The sequence below is a fragment of the Pinus tabuliformis genome, chromosome 7 (genome assembly GCF_031772625.1).
Source record: "Pinus tabuliformis cultivar Carrire ecotype Pingquan chromosome 7, CPIR1, whole genome shotgun sequence".
Taxonomy (NCBI): Eukaryota; Viridiplantae; Streptophyta; class Pinopsida; order Pinales; family Pinaceae; genus Pinus; species Pinus tabuliformis.
The window spans coordinates 675,439,278-675,466,578 of NC_142293.1; the positions used below are offsets into that span (position 1 = coordinate 675,439,278).

General features: G+C 35.1%; 1 pseudogene; it reads left to right on the forward strand.

The window, feature by feature from the left end:
* Positions 1-1,472: 1,472 nt before the first annotated feature.
* Positions 1,473-2,346, forward strand: LOC149249265 (BTB/POZ domain-containing protein At4g30940-like; annotated as a pseudogene).
* Positions 2,347-27,301: the final 24,955 nt, after the last annotated feature.

Here is a 27,301-nt window from a genome sequence, read left to right on the forward strand (position 1 = left end):
TAGCTACCAGACCCATAGAATGGCCCTACACATCTATCATACATAGATGACACCCAGGGCACATAATCTTCTTTCCTTCTCCACTAGAGACATAATTTCTTATATAAGAATTAAAACCGGGTTATGTGCCTTAAGTATATGTCATAGGGAATTTTTCTTAGAGGAATCCCCAAGGTGTGGCATGTTCAATGGAATAATAGTAATCTTGAAACATGGCACTCGCACAATTCTCTAGGCATCCCAAGAGTCCCAAGAAGGTTTGTAGAATCCTCCTAAAACTGAATTAGAATAGAAGCGAGGGTTGAATCTATTTCTTGTCACCAATTTTTGGTGGATCTAGTGGAATTGATATTTTAATAGACACAAAAAGTAATATAGAGAAATATTGGAGTAGTGACATCCTTTAATTGAACAAGCTTAACATAGTTTACATTAAAAAAAAAAAATCAGTATTATGCAACTAAACTAGTGAACTATTGTGCTTAGAAGATTATTCTTCTTAATATAACTATCTAGAAGCATATCTTAAGCTCACTAACCTATATAAAACTTAAATAAACATACTCCAAAAAGAAATGGCCATAATCAAATTTCCACTTAAAAAATGTGAAATTCTAGGCCTATGCCTATCTATAAATCTCTCCTTTAATGTTTGTATTTGTAAAATTCCAACGAGCCTATTCTAGACGAGTCGTTCTATGCCCACATTGCGTAATGGTTGCACAGATCTTTTAGTTCAATTTCCACATTCCATACAAATAATCATAGGAACCGTGACCACGAGCAATACTATTTCTTATATTTCTAAGTGTGAGACTTACATTAATTTTGTGAAGTTTATTACACACAAAGTAAACGACACCGACTTTTAAATGATAGACAGAACAAAATTTAGAACAAAAATATTAGACAATTTATTTTTCTCTAAGTTTCATTTTATCCTCCATGAGCCTTTCTCTAATTTGAATCTTTATTTCATGAAACGCGTGAAACAAAATCTCACACGATGAGGTGATGCATATTTTTAACCTAAGACTTATACTAGTGATTTCCCCAAAAGGTGGAAAGAGACGCTGATAGGTTAGTTTAAGTGGAATGCATTTCTAGACATGATTTATATTGTTAAGGTACTCCTAGGTGTTAATTTATTGGTTTAATTTCCCACCTTATTTGGGCATTATTCTTGAACATGAATAGATGATGACATGTATTTCATTGGAACAAAGAACTAGTAAATGAAAGGGTATATCTCACCCATTTTACAACATAGCGGGATGATCACTCAAACAAACCCCAAAGAGAACAACCACATCTTGCAGAATGCCCATTAGGTGTTTACCACTGCCACTTACTTCTTTGTTGACCAAGCAGGGAGTTGTAGGTGTTGGTTTCATCTTCATACAACACCCAGGGTTCACAACAGAGGGTTTTTTCATTATAGGGATTAGTTTTACAGCCGTGTGGTGATGACGATGAGAAGAGAGCAGGATGATGGTCACAAAGTTAAACTGAACGTTGGGGGAAAACGATTTGTGATGAGACAGAGCACTCTTCTCCTCGACTTGCTGTGAACAGGGGAATTTTACGTCCCTCCACACATGTCCTAGAAGGTTCTTTAGAGAGAGGCGCTCTACTATGGTCTCATGGACAGAGTCCATAGCACCACATGGGATGAAAGCTTAGATGGAAATCAAATTCATCTTTCGACTTCCATTCATAGAAGAGCCATAGGATATGCCACTGCTATTAGAGTAGCTTAGGATGGAGGATGTTTTGTTGCACACGACAACATGGTTCATGTCTATGATTGGACCATGGAGGAGCTACAACCCCTCAATTTTGATTACCATCTCGTTAACGATGTGGATTTTCTAGTCCCTAGTGCCTCATGGACAAGCCCAACCATAACATCATGGTGAGATGAAATAACAAAATGGGAAAGCTGTAACATAGATTCTAGGTGTGCCATCAAGGTGCCCAACATAAAATTTCACCACCGGAGCGCTCACCAGTAGTAGCCACGGTCACGTGTAGTACAGTTGTAGAGGGTTAAATGCCAAATACAGAGTACAAGTGTCGGATTAGAGTACAGGTGAGAAAGTGGATTTCATATATGATTGGCCCCTCAGAGATGTAGGGAAGCTTTAGTGGCTTCCCAAGAGAAATCTCCTCTTAGGGTCGACTCTACATCCTTGAAGTGATCATGCTAACATCAACTTAATGGATTTTTGGGAAAAGAACAGTGTTGCCTTATCATGGAAAGACTTCCATCTATTGAATGACTTGAAAGTAGTGGAAGGCTTTCTCTCTCACAATCTCCCGATCTTAATTTACACCCTTCATTAGCACACCACTCCACATCTTTATTTAGATCACAGAGGACATGGAAATATGCTTTTGAAGAGAAATATTCAACTGCTTTCCTAATTGTTTTCATAGCACTTTCTAATGTTTTGTTCTGTTAGGTCCCTATAATACTAGTGATGCCCCCATTAATATTGTAGTTGTATCCCTTATTAATATTGTTGTGCCCCTATTGTCCCCATTTTTTTATTACTGTGCCCCATAGAATCCATCTATTGTTATTTTTGTGCCTTTATATTATTATTGTTAGATCGGCTTGGTTATATTGTGACCCCTTAGGATCCTATATATAGAAAGGAGGTTTTGTCATTTGAATCATCCAACAATTGTTCATTTGTGTAATGTAAAGGAGGTTGCCCCCTAGAAGAGGCTAAATTCTAAGGCGTTCAACTATCTTTTCTATCTTTTTGTGAGTTGGTTTCATAACATTTGGTATCAGAGCTTTGGATTCTAGGGTTTCGCTGCTCTAAATAGGTCACCGTGGCATTTTCACTATAACGTTTTCTCTGTGACGTCTCAGAAGCAAAAAAAAAAAACCATTTGAGACAAAATCGCACTGAACCTCGGGTCCACATTTCAGATCTTTTTGTGCTATATTTGCGGGGATATGATCTGAGGAAGTTGGTCTTTTTGCAGACTCCTGAATTACATTCCAAACAGGTGACCTGAGGAAAATCATCATAACTTTCTCTCTGAGCATCGGATTGAAACTTTGTAAGAAGGTATAGAAAGAGGACGGGCTGCAGTTTCTTGTAGATATTTTTTAGAGCCAAAGGTCAAAATAGTGACACGTGGCACTTCATACAAGTTCGCTCTTTTGGAAAGGTCTATAATCAGGTCATCTTGGGAGATTGTGCGTAACTCTTCCTTGGAGAATCCAATTTGGATCAGACTGGTGGCATTGGAAAGAGGACATAGAGGACTACTATAGGACACAATTTCATAACTAGATGATCCAAAATTACAGGGATACATCAGATTCAATATCAAGCTCCTACAAAGTGGAAAAAGGTGTGTAGTTTTTTTTTGTAATCTTTGCATAAGCTTGGTTTGAAAAATTAGTTTGAAGGAATTTAAAGGGCATAGTAAAGCATTATTATCGATAATTGATGTCCCAAGGAAAGAAAATGCAAACACCTAATAAGCAACCTAAAAGCTCTAGCATGACTCAAGAAGAAGAGGAAGAAATGCAGCATGATATATCAAAATTACGAGACCAAGTGCAACAAGTGTAGAAGCTAAGATGGATGGCTTAAAGAAAGGTGTAGAAGCTAAGATGGATTGTTTAAATAAAGGCATAGAGGATAAGATGGATGGCATGGAAGCGAACATGAATGGCATGGATGCTAAAATGGATGGCATGGATGATAAGATGGAAGAATTGAAGATAAATTTGAATAAGTTGCTACAAGAAATGGTCACTAATGGTGAAAGGGTAGTAAAGGAAACTCATGATGAGAACAAAATAAATGTTAATCATGATTCCATAGACTCTAATGTTGGATCGAAGACCCACCATATTCCAAAAATTGATATGAGGAAGTTTGATGGCAAGGATCCCGCAACATGGATATTACAAATGGAGCAATTTTTCAATCTCAATAATGTGCAAAACACACAAAAGGTACGTAGTGCAACTTTATATTTGGAACCAAATCAGTTTGTATGGTATCAATGGCCTTGCTCTCATAAAAAAATTATCACTTGGGCAATTTTTACAGAAGAATTGACAGCACATTATAAGGATACAAAAAAAAACACTTTTTTTAGCCAGTTGAGAAGTCTCAAACAAAATGTTTCAATAATGGAGCACATTGAGGAGTTCCAAAAATTGAACATAAGGGTAAAAAAATACTCCAGAGGAGTATAGGATTGATGTGTTCATAGGGACTTTAAAGGATAATATCCAACATGATGTTCGCCTTTGGGAACCTAATTCATTAGAGAAGGAATTCAGGTTAGAAAGAAAAATGGAAAGCAAAATTATGGCAACCAGGAAGCATACCACTCACAACTATAAAGATGGAAGTGTTGTTGGCCCTAGCCTTCCACAACCTATAAGGTTGACACCACAACAATTGGAAGAAAAAAGAGCAAAAGGGCTTTGTTATAGTTGTGATATCAAATACACTGAAGGTCATAAGTGTGCTGAGAAGAAATTATTATACATAGATTGTGAAGAGGAAGAAGAAAAGCAGCGAGAAAGGTCAAAAGAAGAGGATATACTCCAAGAACAAAGCCTAGATAAAGAAGAAATGAATCCGACCATATCTTGTAACGCATTGGCCGGAATTACCACTCCTCAAACCATCAAGATAGAAGGACAAATCAAGAATAAAAAGGTAATAGTGTTGATTGATTCAGGAAGTACCGACAATTTTATTCATTGTAAGATAGAAAAAGAATTGAATTGCTTCCTATATCCAGCACCAGAGTGTCAAGTGATGGTGGCAAATGGAGGAATGATAAATTGCTCTGGAAAGTGCCATAATATCAAGCTATCGATGGGAGAATATGTATTGAAAAGCCCAATGCTTTCCTTTCCGATGGGAGGTGTTGATGTTGTACTAGGAGTCCAATGGATACAATCCTTGGGTACAATAGCTTTTAACTTTCAAGAACTTTTCAAGAAATTTTATGTGGAAGGAAAGGAATTTGAATTAAGGGGTATTTTTGGGAAACCAAGAAATATAATAAGCTCTAATTGTATGACAAGGCTTCTAAAAAGGAACAACAAGGTGTAATTGCACAATTATGTTCACTAGATGTTTCCACATTGAAATCATCTATTTCTCCAGATCTCCAAAAAGTATTGGACAATCATTCCAAGGTATTTGAGACTCCCAAAGGTCTCCCACCTATTCGTGATCATGATCATGCTATTCATTTGATTCTAGGAAGTGTTCCTCCAAACATCAGGCCGTATAGATATCCCTATGCCCAAAACAGTGAAATTGAACGTATGGTTGCAGAAATGCTTGAGGTTGGTATAATTCAACCTAGCCAAAGTTCTTTCTCTGCTCCAGTAGTATTGGTGCACAAGAAGGATGGATCATGGTGCATGTGTCCGGATTATAGGGAGCTCAACAAGCTCACTATTAAATATAAGTTTCCCATTCCTGTCATTGATGAATTATTGGATGAATTGCATGGATCAATTTACTTCACCAAGTTAGATCTTCGTTTAGGATATCATCAAATTAGAATGAAGACTCAAGACATTCCGAAAACAACATTTAGAACTCATGAGGGTCACTATGAGTTTTTGGTCATGCCTTTTGGCCTTACCAGTGCATCTTCTACATTTCAAGGTTTGATGAATTCCAATTTCAAACCCTTCCTTAGAAAATTTGTGTTAGTATTTTTTGATGATATACTAATCTATAGCAAGTCTTGGAAGGATCATGTTGAACACGTTGACAGGGTGCTACAACTATTGGAGGAGAAACAATTATATGCAAAAAGATACAAATGTTTCTTTGGAGTACAAGAGGTGGAATATCTGGGTCATATTGTATCTCATGAAGGAGTTAAGGTAGACTCTAGCAAAATTAAAGCCATTAAGGAATGGGAAATCCCCACATCCATAAAGCATTTGTGAGGATTTCTCGGGTTGACAGGGTATTATCGCAAGTTTGTTATGAATTATGGGAAAATAGCAGCACCTCTAACAACATTGTTGAAGAAATATGCATTTTCATGGACTCCAAAAGTAACAAAGGCCTTTGAATATCTTAAAGAGGAAATGTGCCAAGCACCGGTCTTAGCTACACCAGACTTCACAAAAACCTTTATTGTGGAATGTGATGCTTTCGGAAATGGAATTGGTGTTGTTTTAATGCAAGATGAAAGACCCATTGCTTTCGAAAGTCGTCCAATCAAGGGAAAGTATTTACACAAAGCTATCTATGAGAAGGAAATGTTGGCAATACTACATGCACTTAAGAAATGGCAACCCTACCTAATGGGAAGACACTTCAAGGTAAAAATGGATCATGATAGCCTTAAACACTTTTTAGAACAAAGATTATCCTCTGAAGAACAACAAAAATGGGTCACAAAGATGTTGGGTTATGACTTTGAAATCATATACAAAAAAGGGAAGCAAAATGTTGTGGCAGATGCACTCTCAAGAAAGGATGAGGATGTGGAAGCATTATTGTGCACCATTTATATTATCCAACCAGATTGGATAAATGAAGCAAGGGAGGAATGGAAGAATGTCGAAGAAGTGTGGGAACTTATTCGAAAGTTACAACAAGATTCCAGTACATTTGATACATTTATTTGGAAAAATGATTCGTTATGGTACAAATATCGCTTATACCTCTGTAAGAATTCCAAACTTAAACAAAAGATTCTTCTGGAATTGTACGCTTCTCCCTTAGGAGGGCACTCGGGATTTTTAAAAACTTACCACAGGGTTAAGAAGGAATTTTTTGGGATGGCCTTAAATTGGATATTCAAAATTTTGTGGTGGAATGTTTGGTATGCCAACAAAATAAAGCTGAAACAATTAAGACACCAGGTCTATTACAACCTTTATCCATTCCAAGCCAATGTTGGGAGGATGTTTCAATGGATTTTATCACAGGTTTACCCAAGTCTGAGGGAAAGAGTGTCATCATGGTGGTAGTTGACAGACTTACCAAGTATGCACACTTTTGTGTGTTATCACATCCATTTAAAGCCAGTACAGTTTCTACGACATTTATGGAAACAATTCAAAAGCTACATGGAAACCCAAAGATTATTGTAAGTGATAGAGATCCCATTTTTACAGGAAATTTTTGGACAGAATTATTTTCTTGTCTTGGTACTCAGTTAGCTTATAACTCATCTTATCATCCTCAATCATATGGGAAAACGCAGATAGTAAACAAATGTTTTTAAGGATATCTTCGTTGCTTTGTATCTGATAAACAGACACAATGGGTCAAATGGTTGCCTCTGGCTGAATGGTGGTATAACACTTCCTTCCATACTGCAACAAAAATGACCCCATTTATGGCACTTTATGGATATCAGCCACCATCCATCACATCATATTTAAGAGAAAATTCTAAGGTTTAAGCAGTGGAACATCACATCGAGCATCAACAACAAGTTCTCCAACTCTTAAAGGGTAACTTCGTGTTGGCACAGAATAGAATGAAACAACAGGCAAATCAACATCACAGTGAAAGAAGTTTTGATGTAGGTGATTGGGTATTCCTACAACTACAACCATATAAACAAATGTCCCTCAAGGAAGCTAAGAAGGATAACAAATTGTCACCAAAGTATTATGGTCCGTACAAGGTGTTGCAAAAGATTGGTACTATGGCACACAAATTGGAGATTCCTGTTACTTCTCGAGAGAACCTAGTTTTCCATGTTTCATGTTTAAAGAAGGTTATAGGCGATAAGCTCCCAATTCAAACAATATTGCTAGAACTTGACGAGGAAGGAAAAATTATATTGGAACCAGAAGCAGTCATAGAAACAAGAACTTGACAACTACGAAATTGATCCATTTCAGAGTATCTCATCAAGTGGAAGAACTTATCCGCTGAAGATTCCACATGGGAGGATGAGAATTTTATACAGAAGCATCCAAAGCTACTCAAGCGTTGAGGACAACACTTTTTTGAAGGAGAGGGGCATGTTAGGTCCTTATAATACTAGTGATGCCCCCATTAATATTGTAGTTGTATCCCTTATTAATATTGTTGTGCCCCTATTGTCCCCATATTGTTATTACTATGCCCCATAGAATCCCTCTATTGTTATTTTTGTGCCTTTATATTATTATTGTTAGGTCGGCTTGGTTATATTGTGACCCCTTGGACTCCTATATAGAAAGGAGGTTTTGTCATTTGAATCATCCAACAATTGTTCATTTGTGTAATGTAGAGGAGGTTGCCCCCTCTAAGAGGCTGGTTTCATAACATGTTCTTAGGGAGGAACCCTTTACTAAACGCTAAATAAGGAGTCTCCCAAAAGAGTGAGAGAAGTTACTTGTTTTTCTTTGGCTAACTGAATCCTCTCTTAGATGGCATAAAACTCACCTTGGTCATTTTTCATGCATCATAAGCTCCATGAATACTCCACAACTTTAACTTCCTTGGAGCCATAGAGCACTCCTCCCTCTTGCCACACCTGCCTATTTACTTAATTTAACATCATATTAAGTTATACCTTTGCTTAGGCTCCCCCACCCTGGTGGAGTCTCAACTCTTGCTAAGTCATAAATTCTTGATTTATCTGTCTTACTTAGTGTTAGAAATACCCTTAGGGCTTTAGTGGTAGCCACTAGGTCTGATCTTGGGTTTCATCCAAAGTACCCAACAAGTTATCAATTCACCATAGTTAAAAAATGATTTTACCTTTACATTCTCAACTTAGAAATTGAAAAAATCATGGCCTATTTCAAAGCAATCACTCATCTTAATTTTACTAATGATGAAAGATATTGCTATTTTTTTTAGATATTAATTTTAATTATTGAAATATTTTATAATTGTTTCTTTATATTCATTGAATGAAATAATATGTAATTTTATTAATATTATTTATCAAGATACTCTTTATTTAAAAATCAATTTTGAAACGATAATTAGGGATTATTTGTTTAATATTTGGTATTATTTACTTGTATATATTTTATATATTATTTCAAAACTCTACTTCAAATATATTTCTGATATTAAGTTTAGTTTTTCAAATATTTTTATATAAAATTTTCTATATAAAAATATTAAATTCAGTTTTATAGTAAAATTTATAATGGTTTAAATCATTCTTGAACATTTCTTTTTCTTTAATGGAATTAAAGAGCTATTAAAATATTTTTTTTAACATTAAAGATTCTCTGCCCCTGCTCTGTGGAAACCTCTTTCTGATAGGAATATCGTAAATGTATTATGTCAAATATGTCATTTTTCTGTCCCTTTCTAAAGCTAGAACTCCTTCTCTTTTATCCACCCTAAAGCTCAGGCATATAAATCTCTCAAAATTTACAACCAAACACCAATTTTAAAACTCCAGCATGTATCATGCTTTAATATATGGATTAACTTTTCATTTTTGAAAAATAATTTACACCAACAATTGCACATTGTCCAGTCAGATCTATATTTGCTTCAGGGTTATCATTTTGTGTTAGGTGATTTCAATTTTAATCTGTTGCAATCTTTCTTTCCCTTCAAACTCTGCTTGTGTTGCTTTAGCAAAATCAACTCTTGCGTGGTTCTCAATTGGATTGTCAACTTTTCTCTATTGAGAAAATAAATCATATCAAAATACATTCCCTTTTATTGTGGAGCTACTGTAAGTTAAATCAAGAGGTGGATGGGGTCAAAACTCTACTTATGCTTGAACTCCTAGTTTTCAATTTATGGCCGATGAACATGCTTCTTCCTTTTCAATGTCCTTGGTGTTTTCTTATTTCTTTTAATATTAGTGGTGAGTGAAAATGATAACCCTGTCAAACTCATGTCTGTCAATGTTGTAAACCTACCTAGGTTTGAACTTGGATCTTTTTGAGGTTTGAACTTTGGGTAATTTTGGTGGCAAATTCTTGACTCAATCACTGAACCACAACTCAATAGATACTATCAACTGCATTTGTAGACAGTTATTGGATATTTACTGATCTTCTCAATTTGTTCGATGGGAGAATTAATCTTATCATTGACTTCAAGTCAAGTTCTCTAATTCTATTACTACACGTGTTTAAAAGGAATTGAAATGCATTATAATAAATAAGCAGGGTTGAGAGAATGGGGAAGGCCCTCGTGGGTACAGGAAACATATAAAAGTAACTGAAATGCAATGCATAAAAGGACTCGATTGTAATTGATAGAAGGCTCGAGAGAGTTTGGTAGGTAAGTAAAATGATAATATTGTTTTCATTGGTTTGGCAAATGGGATTATCTATGGGTTTCGAACAGGTGATCTTAGCATCAGGTGGGACAATCCATGGTTTTTGAACTAGTGATCTTAACATCAAGTGGGACCATTTGTGAGTTTTGAACTGTCGACTTTAACATCGATTCGGACTATCCATGTGTTTTGAACAAGTGATTCTAACATTGAGTGGGACAATCCATGGATTCCAAGTGAGATCATCCATGGGTTTTGAACCGGTGACCTTAACGTCAACTGGGGATGTTCATGGGTTTTGAACTGGTGATCTTAGCATCTAGTAGAACCATACATGGTTTTTGAACGGCTGAATTTAACATGAATTAAGACTATCCATGGGTTTTGAACTTGTAACCTTAACACCAAGGAAAGCCTTAACAGTACACGCAATTATTATTTATATGTTGAAAAGGCATATAATTCTGATTTTTTTAACAGTTTTGAGAATCAATTGCAAATGATTAAGCTTGTTCTCTTGTAACAATACATGTATCACTTATGTAGTGTAAATGAGTGTTCTTTTTCTAATGCTTATCACCTCTATTTGTAACATACTGTATGGTTTGATAATTAGTGGGTATGGGAGTGTATCTCTTTGAAGTTTTAAAACAATTTTGAGAATCAATTGCAACATGGTTAACGTGGTTGATCTATTGTATCGGCCCATCATTTTAATTGACTAGAATCTAGATACTCAACATGTATTTTAAATCCAAGTTTTAACACAAAAATAGTTTTTCTTTAAAAAATAAGTAAGTTTCACCACTCATTTGCACCACATATACCCCCTTTCCAACAACACCTTTAACAAGATGAAAAAGTAAAGTATAGTAAGCACATGCCGCCACATTTTCAGGATTCACTATTTACATATATGTACAACCAATTTGTTATGGCACAATCTTATAAAACAAATATTTTTACTATAAAATCTATAGGGGGGAAAACAAGAAAGGACAATCCATGGTTTTTGAACCAATGACCTTAACGTCAAGTGGGACCATATGTGAGTTTTGAATTGGTGACTTTAACATCAATTGGGACTATCCATGGGTTTTGAATAGGTAATTTTAACATCAAGTGGGATGATCCATGGGTTTCAATTGAACCATCCATGGGTTTTGAACCGGTGACCTTAACATAAACTGGGGATGTTTATGGGTTTTGAACTGGTGATCTTAACATCTAGTAGAACCATCGATGGTGTTTGAATGGGTGACTTTAACATGAAGTGAGAGTATCCATGGGTTTTGAACATGTAAACTTAACACCAAGGAATTCCTTAACAGTACACCCAATTATTATTTATATGTTCAAAAGGCATATAACTCAGATTTTTTAAATAGTTTTGAAAATCAATTGCAACATGATTAAGTTGGTTCGCTTGTAATAATATGTATCACTTATGTGGTGTAAATGAGCATTCTTTTTCTACTAATTATCACCTTTGTTTGTAACATACTATAGGATTTGATAATAAATGGGTATGTGAGTGTATATCTCTAAATTTTTAAAACAATTTTGAGAATCAATTGCAACAGGGTTAAGGTGGTTGGCCTATTGTATTGACCCATATTTTTTATTGATTAGAATATTGAGACTCAACATGTAGTTGAAAGCCAATTTTTAACACAAAAACAGATTTGCTTTAAAAAAGAAATAAGTTGCACCATTCATCTGCACCACATATACCCCCTTTTCCAGCAACACCTTTATTGTGGTTCCAAGATGTGAAGGTTTTCCTACAAGTGAGCCCGCATTTTCTTATGTGCATCTTTTTCATGGATGTGAATTGCTTATTTTTCCAATATTTTCCTTATGTTCCATAACCATTCAATAGTTGGATGCAACCGATAAAGAGGCAATGTTTGGGGTAGGATCCTTGTTTGTATATCTTACAAGGTAAGTTCCTGTTGCTGAATTTCTCATCAATATTCATATAGCATGTGTAAGTAGTTTGAATCCACACCTATTGGTCATCAAAAAAGAGAAATAGTAAGGTATAATGACGTGTTTGATGATTTTTTTTTTTTTTAAATAAAGTAAATATAAACATTTTTCTTAAAATAAGAATAAAACAATATGAGGTTAAATGTAATAGTAAGCAAGTGTATGTGAAATTTGGTTAAGTAGCAAGTGGTGTTTACCATGGGTAAATTTGGAAGACAGAGTGCATGGTTGGCTAGAGTGCATTCTCTTGCATAGATTTTGATGCGAGCAATGATTCCTCTTGTTGTCTACATTTTAGATATGGATTCTCGTGCATGTGTGTGATGCATGAGAATGGAAATGTTGGATTGATTTGAATGTCTGCCAATGACCGTACTCTTGAAATTGCAGTGAATGTTAAACCTTGGCATTCTTTGGTGCCAATGTCTACCATTGCTTTGTCTAATGACATTCATTTTGACTTGTGTATCATTAAATTCCATGTCATTTGAAGTGGTATCTGCCCACGTGCACCCCTTGTGATGAGGGAAATGGGTACATATGTTGGGTGTGAAATTTCCCATGGTGTTCCTTTGTATTGGTTGAAGTTGACGACCATGAAGGATGGCAATTATGGGGGCTTTGAGTCAGGTGAATAAAATATTGAAATGAATTTGCCAAGTGCGCCATTAACAAGGCCTGCATTTACCCACAAGTTGTTGGTGAGTATAGCTTTTTTTTTCATTGCATAAGAGTACCTTTGCATCCAAATGTTCATATTTTGTTGTAAAAGAAGGTTGCTTCCTTTGTTTCTCTGTAGAGAAAAGTGCTAATGGCATGTTCAATTTTTAAGGCATTGATTCATTATACAAGGAAACTGAGTTGTTCATTGCATATACGTGTATGGAGTCTTGAAATGTTTGTTGTTATTTATGTGTAAGAGAGGAATTTGTCCTTGACATTAGGATTTTCAAATCTTTAAGAGTAGTTGTTCCATTTCTGAGGTTTGTGAGGAGCTGGTGGAAAGCGTCTTGGAAGGGTTAGCCCCTTGTTGGCAAAAAATAGTTCAAAGTGTTATGAATGTGTCAAAGTTGTGCCAAAGTGCAGTGCCACATGATGTGCCAACATATAGAGGAATATCTTTCACAGGTGGTATTTGACCTAAATCTCCGACAAGGATAATGGAGCGATTGTCAAATGGTGCATTTTGATGAAGGGGGAATGCCTCTCTCAGGCGATCATCAATGCAGGAAAGCATTTTTGGACCAATGAAGCTCATTTCATCAATGAGGATGTACTCTACATGACGAAGTTGCTCTTGCAAGTGTAGGAGTGATTGTCCTTCAAGAGGATGCATTGATTGGATAGGGATACAAAGGGCAGAGTGGATTGTAAGGGAATTTATGTTGAAAGATGCAACACTGGTGGGTGAAAGTAACAACAAAGGGTTTGTGTTTGTTGGTGAGTTTTCCATAAATGCACATTGCAGACATTTAATTAAATGAGATTTTCCTGTCCCAGTTGTCCCTTGTATGATGATTTTGAGTGGGGGTTTTGGTGAAGGGGTTTTGAAGTGAGAAATAATAATGGTAAAAGTTTTGTTTTGGGTGGGAGATAATGTGTGATCTTGGGGGAGGTTTGAAAAAGGATGATGTTGGTTATGAATATTTGAGCAGTTGAATTCAATGAAATTAATGGCAGTTTCTTGCAAGTGGAGAGGGATAGAAGTATGTGACCAATTATGGTTAGCATCGAAGTCATGGAGGACAATCATTTCAAGGTCATAAATTTCAATATTGTAGCCTGGGTGGAGTTGAGAGAGGATTTTCCATTCATTCATTTGCATGGGGTTAGGAGGGGGATCAGAAGGGGTAGTCACAAAAGTAGATTGATCTTCGGGTTGTGGGGTTTGTGGGTTTTCAATTTCTCGATAGACATGCCATGGTGTATATGACCCTTTCTTTTGTTCCTAGTGTGTAATTTTTCCTTCATCAGTGGAACCAATGTCACTGGGGAGTGTGTGAAAAGGTAAATACAATAGTAGTTCACTCCAACATAAAGTGGCATAACAAAGATCATTAGTGGAAGGGATGGAAATGTATTGTGACAAGACATGTATAATTATTGGAGGGAATATGTGTTCCCATTGGTTTTATTTTCGACGAGCAGAAAATGGCCAAGTGTGTGCGGCTTCAAGGATGGGTAATTATTCCAATGAAATAGGTCTATTCATGTATGGAAGGATAAAGGTTGGTGTCAAAAGGGGATTCTCATTATCTTGAGATCTGAGAATAGTTTTGTTAACATTAAAAGAAACAAATGTATGACTGTAGAGAGAGATGGGTAGTTTTTATAACATATGGCATATTTCTTGTGCCCAAATGTATGTATTTGTAATGGTTTCTATAAGGAATTTCCGGATGAAAGTAATAGTAGGTGCTTCTGGAGTGGTGTTTTATGAGATATGTGATAAAATTTGGTGGTAACTCTCTGATATTGTTACTTCTTTTGCTACATACTTTGAAATATAACTTAACACAACATGGCATGATAGAACATGTTGACAATCAACATTTTCTCTCCAAATAGAAAATAGATCGACATTGTGGATATTAAATCTATCATCATTGCGACCTGGATTGTAGATTTTTTGACCTTTATCATCAATGAACATTGAAGATGTGGAGTTTAAATCCCACAATACTCCATATCAACAACTAAGAACATTGTCTTTTTTGTGAAGGTAGGTAGATTCATGACACTTTGTGTGACGTTGAACACAGTTGACAAGCTCTTCATAGTCTTCAAAATGGGTTGACGTGAAGATTGATGCTGTGTCAAGAAGGCATGGGTTGTGAATTGCTGATTGGTGTAGCACAGGATTGCGATGTTGGAGGTGTCGTGGATTCCAGGCAGTTACGTAGTGATCAAAATATTTCTTAACATCAACAACTTCTGTTTCATTGTTCCAATCGAGATTATCCATACTTGGTGCATCTTGCAACCAAATGAAGCCATGTATGTGTGCATATCCTCTATGTTTCCATTTGTATCTAAATAAAATATGAAAGTCAAAAATTGCATTGGACAAAATTGCAATGTATAAATCAATGGAGAGAAGAATGGCATGAAAAAAAAATACCTGCACCAATAATCAACTGTGTGAAGGCCTTTTTGTAGGACTTATTTGAGGAAAATTGTAAATCTGCAATGCATATATTATGCTATTAAATGTGGTTTTTTAATTATGTTTTGAATTCTCCATTGGTACTGATTGTTCAAACTAGAGGGAACAGTAGTAGGCATGATCATGTGCAAGTCATGCCATTTGGTATCAGCTGCACTAAGAGTGAAGAACAATGTTGGGCTTCCTATCTGCATGATCATTTCAGTTAGTTCACACAATCACTTGTTCCAGAAAGAGCACGTTCCTCATAAGCCTATGCATGAATTGTTTCGAAAATTTGGAATCTAGGAAGTCACAAAGAGATTGTCGAAGAGCTGAAAAAATTGTTGTCATTGTATTTCTTCACAAAAACAGTTGCAGTTGCTTAGTTATGGTGGTGCATTAGAATGTTATATAGGTAGTAGCAAAATCTTGGATGCTGGCCAAATCGATTATCATGGTAGTGCAACAAGTGTAAAGCATATTCATGCATTTCAACTTTTGTAATTCTTGGTTGTGTAATCATGGCAATGCATGTAGGAAAAAGGGTGGGGAATTCCATAGCAAAGAGGCCCTCAGTGTTGTATTCATTCATAGGGGATAGAGAGATTCCAGCCAGTCAATCGAGCTGGTTGAATTTGGATTGGTCGAGTGAAAATAAGCACAAATGTGCTCAAGTTCAATACATAAATGCGTCTATAAATTTCTTGGAGATCAGTTGGTTTAATAGAAAGAAGGAACATGTCTTTTTCTAGGATTCCCATGAGCTCATTTCCTACATCATTGAAATTTGTGATATTTTATAGGTGCCTAGTGTGGTCATGTAACTCAATTCCAAGTTTGTAACGATAGTCATATTATGGGAAGTCATCGTTACACTTTGTATAATGCCAAAGATTGTTATAATGTTGTATCACTTTTTTCATGCATTGCTTTCCATTGAAGTCTAATGGACATGCAAGAAAATAGAAGTCATCCATGTGAAGAGCAGTCACAGTTGCATGAACCAAAACCCATATTGCTTTCTCAGAGACTTGCATGCAAGTAGTTTCATGAAGTGTCTTTTGTGGTAGGGCTCGTTTGGAAGCAACACTATAGTTTCTACTCAAAGATGGAGAGGAAGAGTTATAGCCTGTTTCACGGAACCATTATGACAAGAGTACTAGTGGAGACTGTCCCTATGGTGATTCCATTGAATTCAGATACACAACCTCCTTTGATTGCAAGGATTGGTGGGTTGTCAGAAGAGCACAATTCAACAAGGTTTTGTCCTATAGAGTCACAATGATCTCCCCATAGTGTTACATCAATGCTAAAACCTAACTTGTCCTTTAATGTAAGTGTTTTCCTTAGTGTTTCAGTTCCATCTCTTCATCGAATTTTTGAGGTAGGTGAGGTGGAGCTAACAACACCAATAACATCTACATTGGTATTTGGGCTTGCAGACTTGATTTCAATGATAGTTTTGAAATGAAAGCATTAATAAGGAAAGGTTGGATCATCTACCAAACATGGCTTGATAGTGGATGCAACAAACAAGTAAATATCCCATTTTTTCTTTAGGTGGTTGTAGTTTGGGTTTTCTTCTTTAACTGTGCCATTCAAAACAATGTATAGCTTCCCAACTTGGATTAGATTATAAAGAGATTCAACCAATTCAACAAATGCGGAAAGGTGGATCTCATCTTTATCATGATCAACAAGGTCAAATCCAAATACTTTTCTTGAGCCACACACGTTGTTGTAAGTCTTCAATGTTGTCTTTGTAGATTCTCTACCTTGGATTGACCAATACTTTTGGTAGGGATTGAGTGCCTTGAATGAGATAGTTGTAGTTGTAGACGTATTTGTTGAAGTTATTATAGCGGGAAATATCTTTACTAATGAAGAGGAATATTGGTACATTCTTACCTATGCATGTAGTATTGTTGATGAGTCTTTGGTCAATGCTACTTTACACCTCACAACCTCAAGTTCAACAACTCGGATGGACCTTGTGTAAATGAAAAAAAAAGAAATTAATGTAGATTCCATTTTTTTTTTTGCATAATGTAGGAAGAGTGTAAAAGACAAAAAAATGGAATATGGTGTAGACAAATATCAGGCCTTATGAAGAGTATTGAAGCATCGTGCAAGCTACTTTTTTAAGTAAAATGATTGAGTTGATGCGTTCCATCAAAGAGAGTAATGTGGAAGTGTGAGGATGTAGTTTTTATGATGTAACAAAGTTGATGTCGATTATTTGGAGTAGTGGTTGAATCTCAATGGAACCATTCAACAACAAAGGAATGACATTCTTAGTTAAGGTTGGCTCCATGTTATTAGCACAATACAATCTTTTTTTCGTGATGGAAATACCTGTAATTCATTTTAATGCATTGGAAAATATATTTAAACATGAAATGATAACGTATGTAAGGGAAGCATGAATTAGAATTGCACATTTAATTTTATAGAATGACTTTCTCAATATGCTATGCAAGAAAGACCCCAAGTATATAAACAGGTAGATCAACAATCTAGTTTCTAACACCCTTCATCATGCATATGGATTTTCAAACATGGACACATAAGTCTTGACTTTCTATGTCAGCTATCCACCCTTTTCTGAATATAGGAGCACTGCATAGGTTTATAGAATGACTTGATCAATATGCTATGCAAGCAAGACCCCAACTATATAAACATGTAGATCAACAATCTAGTTTCTAACACCCTTCATCATGCATATAAATTTTCAAACATGGATACATAAGTGTTGACTTTCTATGTCAGCCATCCACTCCTTCCTGAATATAGGAGCATTACACAGGTTTGAAATAGGCACCCTACATGAAAAATTTTCCGACAGTCAATTTTCTAAACTCCATAACCCATAGGATTAAAGGCACTTAATTTTGATATTTAAACTTGTTGGGTTTTGTATTTCTACGCACAAATCTACATTTTTAATGGCAGGTTTTCATGTTCTAACAATGGATTTACAAGTTTTCAAAGGCAGAAATCATCCTTAGGTGTAAATCTGCATTTTGGCTTGTTGTTTAGTGTGTTTTAATGCAGATTATAGGTCTGATATTTTAAATTACAGCAAGCATTTATAGCAATTTGACAACATTCATTGATATTTAGGTCAACAGTTTCCTTATAGGTTGCATAGGGAATTACCCTTGTGATTAACAAGCATTAATCGGAAATGAAAAAGAATTATAAGAAGTGATTTTACATTCGCTAGTTAAGTTGGAACAATTCCAATTTTGAAAATTTTAAGGAACCATAATATCTGTTAAAATGAAATATAATGCAAGATATTCTCCTTTCCAAGCAATTAATGTCGACAATGTTTCAAATACTGATCCAATGCATAAAACTATTTGTCAACGGTGTTGTGATTCAATCTAGATTGTGACACAATTCTATGAACTATAAGCTACAGGATGTCTTCCCTACATACGATATGCACCTATGGTATATTGTGAAGTTTATGTCTCGAAATCAAAAAGATTTTGCAGGTTGAGAACAACCAAAATTGGCACTAAAGAGCATCGGACTTCTAAAAGACAATTTCATATCATGGTGCCAATGTGAAATTCTTCTTAGTAAACCGATGTAGAGGGAAAGGTATATGAGAGAAATTGTGGATTAATTTCCTGAAGAAATTTTTACTACCGAGGAAGCTCTTCAACTATGTAAATGTAGTAGGATGTGGCCAATCATTGAGCACCTTAATTTAACATAGATTTTCATAAACTCCATGCTCATTTATGATGAAGCCTACATACTTTACAAAGTTTGGAGTTTGGCTAAAGAAGAATTCCTTCATCTTAGCTTGCAGCTTGTTTTGACAGAGAAAAATCCAACATTACTTGTACATGTCGCATATGGTCTTCCCAAGTTTTGTTGTAAATCAAAATGTCAAGTAGATAGATTGCCACAAAGTTTACCCAAATGAGTCCTAAAAACATCAATGATAATGCTCTGAAAGTAGCATAAGAATTGGTAAGCCCAAAAGACATCACCAACCACTTAAAAATCCCAAACCTAGGTTTGAAAGCAGTCTTCCATGTGTCTTGAGGTTCAACATGAATCCAATGATAACCCAATGCCAAGTCAATCTTTGTAATGTAGCAATCCCCCTAAGTTTGATCTAGTAGGAGTTTGATCATGTGAAGAGGAAAATAATTATTCATTGTTACCATATTCAGTGCCCTATAGTCTATGCTCAACAACCATTCACCCTATTCCTTCTTGGGTATAATAAACACAGGAGAAGAGTTGGGGAAAATCTTACCTTCTTCAAGTAACTGCTCAATCTTCTTTTTAGTTTTTTCACTCCCAATAACAATAGCCTTATAAGGATGTTATTTGGATAGATCATGGAACAAAATAGAATGATGAAATGCCCAGGTGGGTAGAAGCCCCTTAGATTCTTCAAAAACATCTACATGTACATCTAGGAGGTATTTCATAGCCATAGGAAGATTGATGATAATGTCTTCTTTCACTTTTCAAACCACAAAGCACCATAGACTTATACAAATTAACCTTCTTAACAATGGTTCTTCCTGAAAGATCTAAATTTTCAGACAAATTTGAGCTAACCAAAGAAGTCAATTTCCATATGTTGTCATCTATCTTTATATATCTTATTGATTTTTTAAAAACCATAATTAAATGTGTTTTCTGGCCCTATGGATCAGGATGAATGCCATTAAAATGGTGGGTTGTTAGGTTTTGAAGGGGATACTAATGCCTCTAAGTCCTTTGAGGCCACTGAAGCCAACAGTGATAAAGATAAGCGAGGTTTGTTTGGGTGGAGCAAGAAGATGACAAAAACTGATGGACTGAAGAGAACATAATAAGCTTGATAAACAACTAGAGAAATCCCTGCCTGAATGTAATGGCAGTGGCACTTTAGTTAATGAGGATTCTTCAAGGATACTGAGGAAGTTCCCTAAGTTAGCTCCAGAGAGCAGTGAGAAATCAGTCGACAACCAACTACTAAATTTCAGAAGGATGATTCTTCAGAGAAATTGTGAGCTCCATGGCCAACCCAAGAACATTACTTCAAATAGATACATTCAATCTGCATTCAATAATCACTTAGATCAAGATAAAATAAAGTTCATTAGACTATTATTTTTTGGGCTCAAACTTAGGCAAATTTCACTCCTTTTAATAAACTAGGTTGTGTAGTCTAGCTAATTCTATGTACATTAGTGGTATTTGTCTTTGGGACCAAATTTCTATAGCTTAGGTGACTAGGCATTTGGGGATTTACAAATGGCTAGTCACAAACTTGAATTCTACAGAATATATGATCAGATGGGTAGGGTTAGCCTTTTCTTAGGTTGCATAAAGGTTTAACTGATAACTTTTCTCGCTCATGTGATACTCTAGAGCCCAGGGGCATGTATACCAGACATAGAAATCATTTAGAGGTGATTTGGAGTATACCCTAGATGATGCATTAAAGATATTAGTAGCATCACACCTATGGGGTCTTATTAGGCACCGTATATATGCACATTCATGCTTAGACACAAGCATCTAACAAGTACAGGGGCTTGCATTGAGAATTGGATATCTCTGACTAACCATCAACAATTAAGACAATTTCTGTCATTTTTTTGACTTGCTACCATGGTATTAGAGACATGACCTTATAACTATCTCGGTAAGATTACACCTAGGCTATGTTTTTTCTCAAGGTTACATGAAATTTTGTAGGGCTATAGGCTAACAGAAACATTGAGAGTAGGAGCATCCACAGACAATCAAGAAGAAAGTAGACACTATGGAATGGTTGGCTTGTTGTCTCCAAATACTGAAGCAAAAATAGTTGATCCTATTTCAGGAACTCCTCTGCCCCCAAACCAACAAGGAGAATTGTGGCTTCGTGATCCATATGTCATGAAAGGTACTTTCTCTTTCTTAGACTTTATTTTGTTCATAATGGTTATATCATGAAATGAACTATAAAGATATTGAACAAGAGACAACCTTAAATACAATGCAGAGTTCAAAACCTACTCTAAACAGGAAATATTTCATCGAAGTTGTATACCAACAAACAAAACATTAAGATGGTGAAATAAAGTTATGCAAGGGGAAAGAAGTTCGGCTAATAAGAAGGGAAAAAGTTTTCTTAATAGTTGAGCCAAGTAGTCACTAATTCCATGCCACTAATTTTATGTTGGCAGACATCAATGGAATACCTACCAACAAATTTTGGGTGCAGAACGATACCACAAACTATTATTAGTATTATTTAATGATTTCCCAAAAGGAAAACTACTTTTAGTTGTATATTATCTTGAGGAAAGAAAACCTGCTTAAAGCAATGTGAATGTGGAATGTAATCTAACAAGGCTAACTTTTGATGGTGAAACAATAATAAGGGCATAGGATATGAGAGTGACATTTTCATTCACACCACTATTAAAGATCAGCTGACTTTTTAGAACATAATCCCTTAACATGTTTTTGAACAAATTAAAAATGCTTTATGTAAATTCCATGTTATGTATTTAAGGTATGTGTCTAAACCTTCTCAAAACTATAATGATGTTTCTAAAACTCTTATAATGTGCTTAGAATCTACCTTTAGCTTTATGGCCATTCATATAACGTATTCAGAATATTTGGCTCTTTGAGACAATAAATTGATTTTATAATCTTAAAATTATTTTTTAATAAGGAAAATCAATTTAGTATGTTTTGACTTAGGGGTAGATTTTGAAGATGTTATAAAAGCATACTTATAATTTTGACCTTTTAGTACCTATTCAACAGAGATTTCTCCAGCCAGATTTGGAATCTATTATTGAAATGCATCTAGCCTTAGCTATCGATCAGGGAAATTTATTTTGGAATTTGAACTAATAAGCAATAACCTCTCCTTCTAGTTAGCTATAACAAGGTCAAAATTAAAACCCATGGACCACTTTTAAGTTTTTACAAACAAGAATCTGCATTCAAGAATCACTTAGCTCAAGTTAAAATAAATTTCATTAGACTATTATTTTCTAGGCTCGATGTTAGGTATATTTCATTCCTTTTAACAAACCAAGTTGTGTAGTCTGGCTAATTCTGTGTACAACAATGGTGTTTGTCTTTGGGACCAAATTGCTATAGCTTGGGTGACTAGGAATTTGGGATTAACAAATGGCTAGTCACAAACTTGAAGCCTACAGAATAGATGATCATATGGGTAGGGTTAGATTTTTCTTCGGTTGCATAGAGGTTTAACTGTTAAAATTTTCCACTCATGTGGTACTCTAGAGCCCAGGGGCACATATACTAGACATAGAAAGAATTTAGAGGTGATTTGGAGTATACCCTGGATGATGCATCATAAATATTAGCAGCATCACACCTATGGGGTTTTCTTAGGCACCGTGTATATGCCCAGTCATGCTTAGACACAAGCATCTAACAAGTACAGGGTCTTGCATTGAGAATTGAATATCTTCGACTAACCATCAACAACTAAGAAAATTTCTACCATTTTTTGATTTGCTTACACCTAGGCTATGTTTTTTTCTCAAGTAAGGTTACACGAAATTTTGCAGGTCTATGGGCTAACAGAAACAATGGGAGTAGGAGCATCCACATATAATCAAGAAGAAAGTAGACGATATTGAACAACTGGCTTTTTGTCTCCAAATATTGAAGAAAAAATAGTTGATCTTGTTTTAGGAACTCCTCTGCCCCCAAACCAATAAGGAGAATTGTTCCTTCGTGGTTCATATGTCATGAAAGGTACGTTATATTTATTCAACTTTCTTTTGTTCATAATGGTTATATCATGAAATTAATTATAAATATATTGGACAAGAGACAACCTTAAATAAAATGCAAAGTTCAAAACCTACTCTAAACAGGGGCTATTTCATCCAAGTTGTATATCAACAAACAGAACATTAAGATGGTGAAATAAAGTTATGCAAGGGGAAAGAATTCCATTCCAATTCTCTAAAAATTTTCGATTGGTTGTAGTGAAGCAAGCCCTTGAACTCATATAGAGTATGAGATTTTACTCAATATTAGCTCTGTCTCTATTGTAAACTCTAGAGATAAGACAAAAAAACAAGTAAATCTAATTTATGACAATTATAAGGAAACAAACAGACAATTAAAGGTGCTGATGGGCAGACTAGTTACTGAGTTTGGTTGTAAGATTGAGTTCGGTTTCACATATGCATTAGAGGCCATTGCTGAAGCATCCACTTTCTGTGTGCTCCGATTACTCAACCTTGGCCGATGCGAGTTTTCCTTCACTATCGATTGTTATAAAGGGGCATGGCATGCTGAGAGACAGAGCATACTATGAAAAGGCATGCTATGAGACTCTTATAAATTATGGTAAGGTGACTCAGATGATCATGTTTGAAGAAGAGAAACATGGTTTCTATGGATTGAAGCAGGACATAGGGAGTACACAAGCACTGATACAACATATTGCCCACTTTGTGCATGCCGATGGTTGATTCATTACACAGTGTTATGCCTAGATAATGACTATACATCTAATGAACTGCTGATTTGAAAAGCATTATGAGACCAAAATGTAAGGAGGGCTTCTACGTCTAGGAAGTACTGAAAATACCAAATGATTCATCATCAATCTGGGATGAAATGCACTAAAGGGGAGATGAGTTGGAGGTTTCCAAGCCCCACTCTGTTGAGTTTCCTCCATTGTTAAAATCAGGGAGGGAGCAACCAAATGTTATGCATGTTTTTGAGAAAGGTGGGATGTTGGTCTTGTCTCATGAGGCAATGAAAACAGAGTTTGGATGTATATTACAGTGAAGACAAATGAGCATTAGCGTTGTCTCTTTTGTTATTCTTGCCTTCTCGGCTTCCATTATAGGGGGAAGCACAAGGAAATGCAATGTAAAATGTGGGATTGTTTCAATTTCGTACCCTTTTTATGTCAATTCTAGGAGTTGTGGGCTGGATGGATTTAGATTGCAATGCTATAACAATGATACTGTGAGGATTGAAGTGAACAAGATTTACACTATGATGATGTTGTTCTTCAAAGTATATAGTTTCTGCAAGATGGTAGATAAAAAACAATTATCATGTATTAGACCTCCCCTATCCTAAGAATTATGAACTGTCTCTCATGGCCATGTTTGGGGTGAGTGAAGGTGCAATTAAAACAACAAAGTTGGATTCTTGAACAGTTCTGAGATAAAAATGTTTTAGTGCCTACCTAAAGGACTTTAGCGCCTCCACCATATCTGCTATACTGAACACATGCTCCTTCTCTGGTCTCCCTAGGTTGTCTATGAGATTCTAAACATGAACACGGACGCTCTGCTATACTAAACATGGTCTCCGTCTCCTTGAATCATAATATGATGAACTGATAAAGGGTTGGGTCATTGATGAGCTATCACATGAGATGACAATAGATTTGTTCATCATTATGGAAGCAGGTTGTGCACAACATAAACCGTAAGCAGGTCATGTGCACAGAAAAAATCGTTATGGCACTGGAAGTACTGACCTAAAATGTAGCCATGTGGTTTTGGAGAGACCTAGAGGAATAATTCGTGGGAAGATGTTAAGCTGAGAGAATAAAAAAATTGTGTGCCAAATGTCAGAAGCAAGAGAAAAGTGCAAACTAAAATGAGAGAGGCATTGATTCAAAAGAAATGCCTATCAACGTAATTATACAATGTTAACTAAAAAATACTCTCATTCTCATTTATATTTTTGGAATTAGTGTGATGGTATCAACTGATTATATTATATTATATGATAAAATAAAATGTATTATAGTATATCTTAAGTGCATATTTGTTGATAAGTATAATTAACATAGTTTTTTTAGTATATTATTAATCTTTGTTTATCAATAGTAGATTTTAATGAATTGTTTGATATCTTGAAAAGTTTACATTGATGCATGAGAGAAATTTTTTAGGGATTCAAGGCTTAGAGACACTTGGACACTAAAATTCGCAATACATGACCTTTTGAGTGGATCCTTGGTCTTAGAAGAAAAATATGGAGCAACTGAACAGATTTTAGGACTATGTATAGGTCTTCAACCCCTAGACATGGTGGAGGGAGAAATGTGAGAGTTAAGCTCCACAAGGAGCATCTAATCATTTCATGTCAAGAAAGACACTTTGAATCAAAACATAGGACCTCTTGAGTGTATCCTTGTATTATGAGTGAGGATAATAGTGCCATTAGGAATATTTGAAAATTAGATATGGGTATGGAGGCCTTTTACATGGTCAATCAAGGAAAACTAGGTATTAAGTCAAAATGGAAGATTCTAGTCAAATATGACCTATAATAATACCTTGAACCACCAGATATAACCCGCATAGGAAACCATTCACCTTTCCACAAGGATATCAATTATATAAGAAGGTTTTGAATAATGGGTATGGGCTGAAAAATTTTGGAGATAGTCTACAAAGAAAACACCTATATACTAACATGTATATTTTATTAGAATATTTAATCATAATATATCTTTCCATTTTCTAAAATATTTTATTGTGCCATTTATTTCATTAGATCACAATTTTTTTTTTACTAGCTTGTTGCTAAAAATGATCGAAATAAGTAAAATTTGAAAATGAAGGAATAAGTAAATGAATACACCATTCACATAAATGAACACAATATGTGACCCAATATGAGATAAAAAACCTAGCTATAAGATGATGCATATGCTTTGCACTCTTTTTTTAGTTTTAAAATGCATGCAGACAAAAAAAAAAAATGGACACTTTGTATGGAGTTTCCTTTGACACTATGTCCTAAATGGTTGCTACTAAATATTCTACCTCCTATATTATGTTATGAATTCCCATTACCATATTCTCTCCTCAAATATGTAACAAGCACAATGATACAAGTACATAATCTATGAAATTTCTAAACATTTATAGTGAAATATTGTACACACAGATTATTTACAAAGCAAACAAAGTAAACATTAGAATTTGCACATTGTACAATTTACTGCAGAAACCCTTAAAACCAAAAAATATTTATAGATGCACATATAACTTTGATTATATTAAATTTACCATCTAGAATACAAAATATAAGATTTTACGACATCCAAAACCATAATATTTTTACCCAAATTAGATTATAATCCTACTTTCATTAATGGAATTAGATTACACTAACCCAAGAACACAAAAATACGACAAAAATAAACAAAAATAGACCAATTATCATTATTATTACTACTACTATTATTATTTTCTTGGCTTCAGCCCTAATCCTTGGACCTCAAAATGAAATGAGAAACTTGTCTCTTAGCCATGTAAGATGATAAATAAAGGATTAAAAAATATCATTGGAACAGGGGCTTCGCTAGCAACCCTAAAACACGTAGTGCAACGTAGTAGATGAGGATAACTACGAAAATAATAAAACATATCTAACATTCAACCACTTATTTTTTTCTTTGCATACAAGGGGCCTATGGATTATGTGATCAATAATCACAATCTTTGTAACCATAGTGATTCCTTACTTGCATGAGTAGCTACCTAGTATTCTACTTATGTAGTTGATAGTGTGGATGCAAAAAATCTATTTCTCAACCAATTTATTTCTCTTCCAAATATTTTAAATGCATAACTATTTGAATATATTTTGCAATTTTCATCTCTATACTAATATGCAACAAGAAATCCATGAAGAATAACACATTTTCTATTTGAGATATTCCTTGGTAATTTATTTGATAATCTATAGTGGCATGCAAATATCTAAAATCCCTCTTTATTTTTTTCCAATGATTCTTTCATGGTTTTACACCTTCTTACTAAAAAATGCCACCACATTTGCAATTTCAAGTCTATATAAATCGTTAGATACATGAAAGTAGTGACACCACTAGAATAGAAAAAATGAGACATGTACTCTTTTTCTTCCCATGTCTTG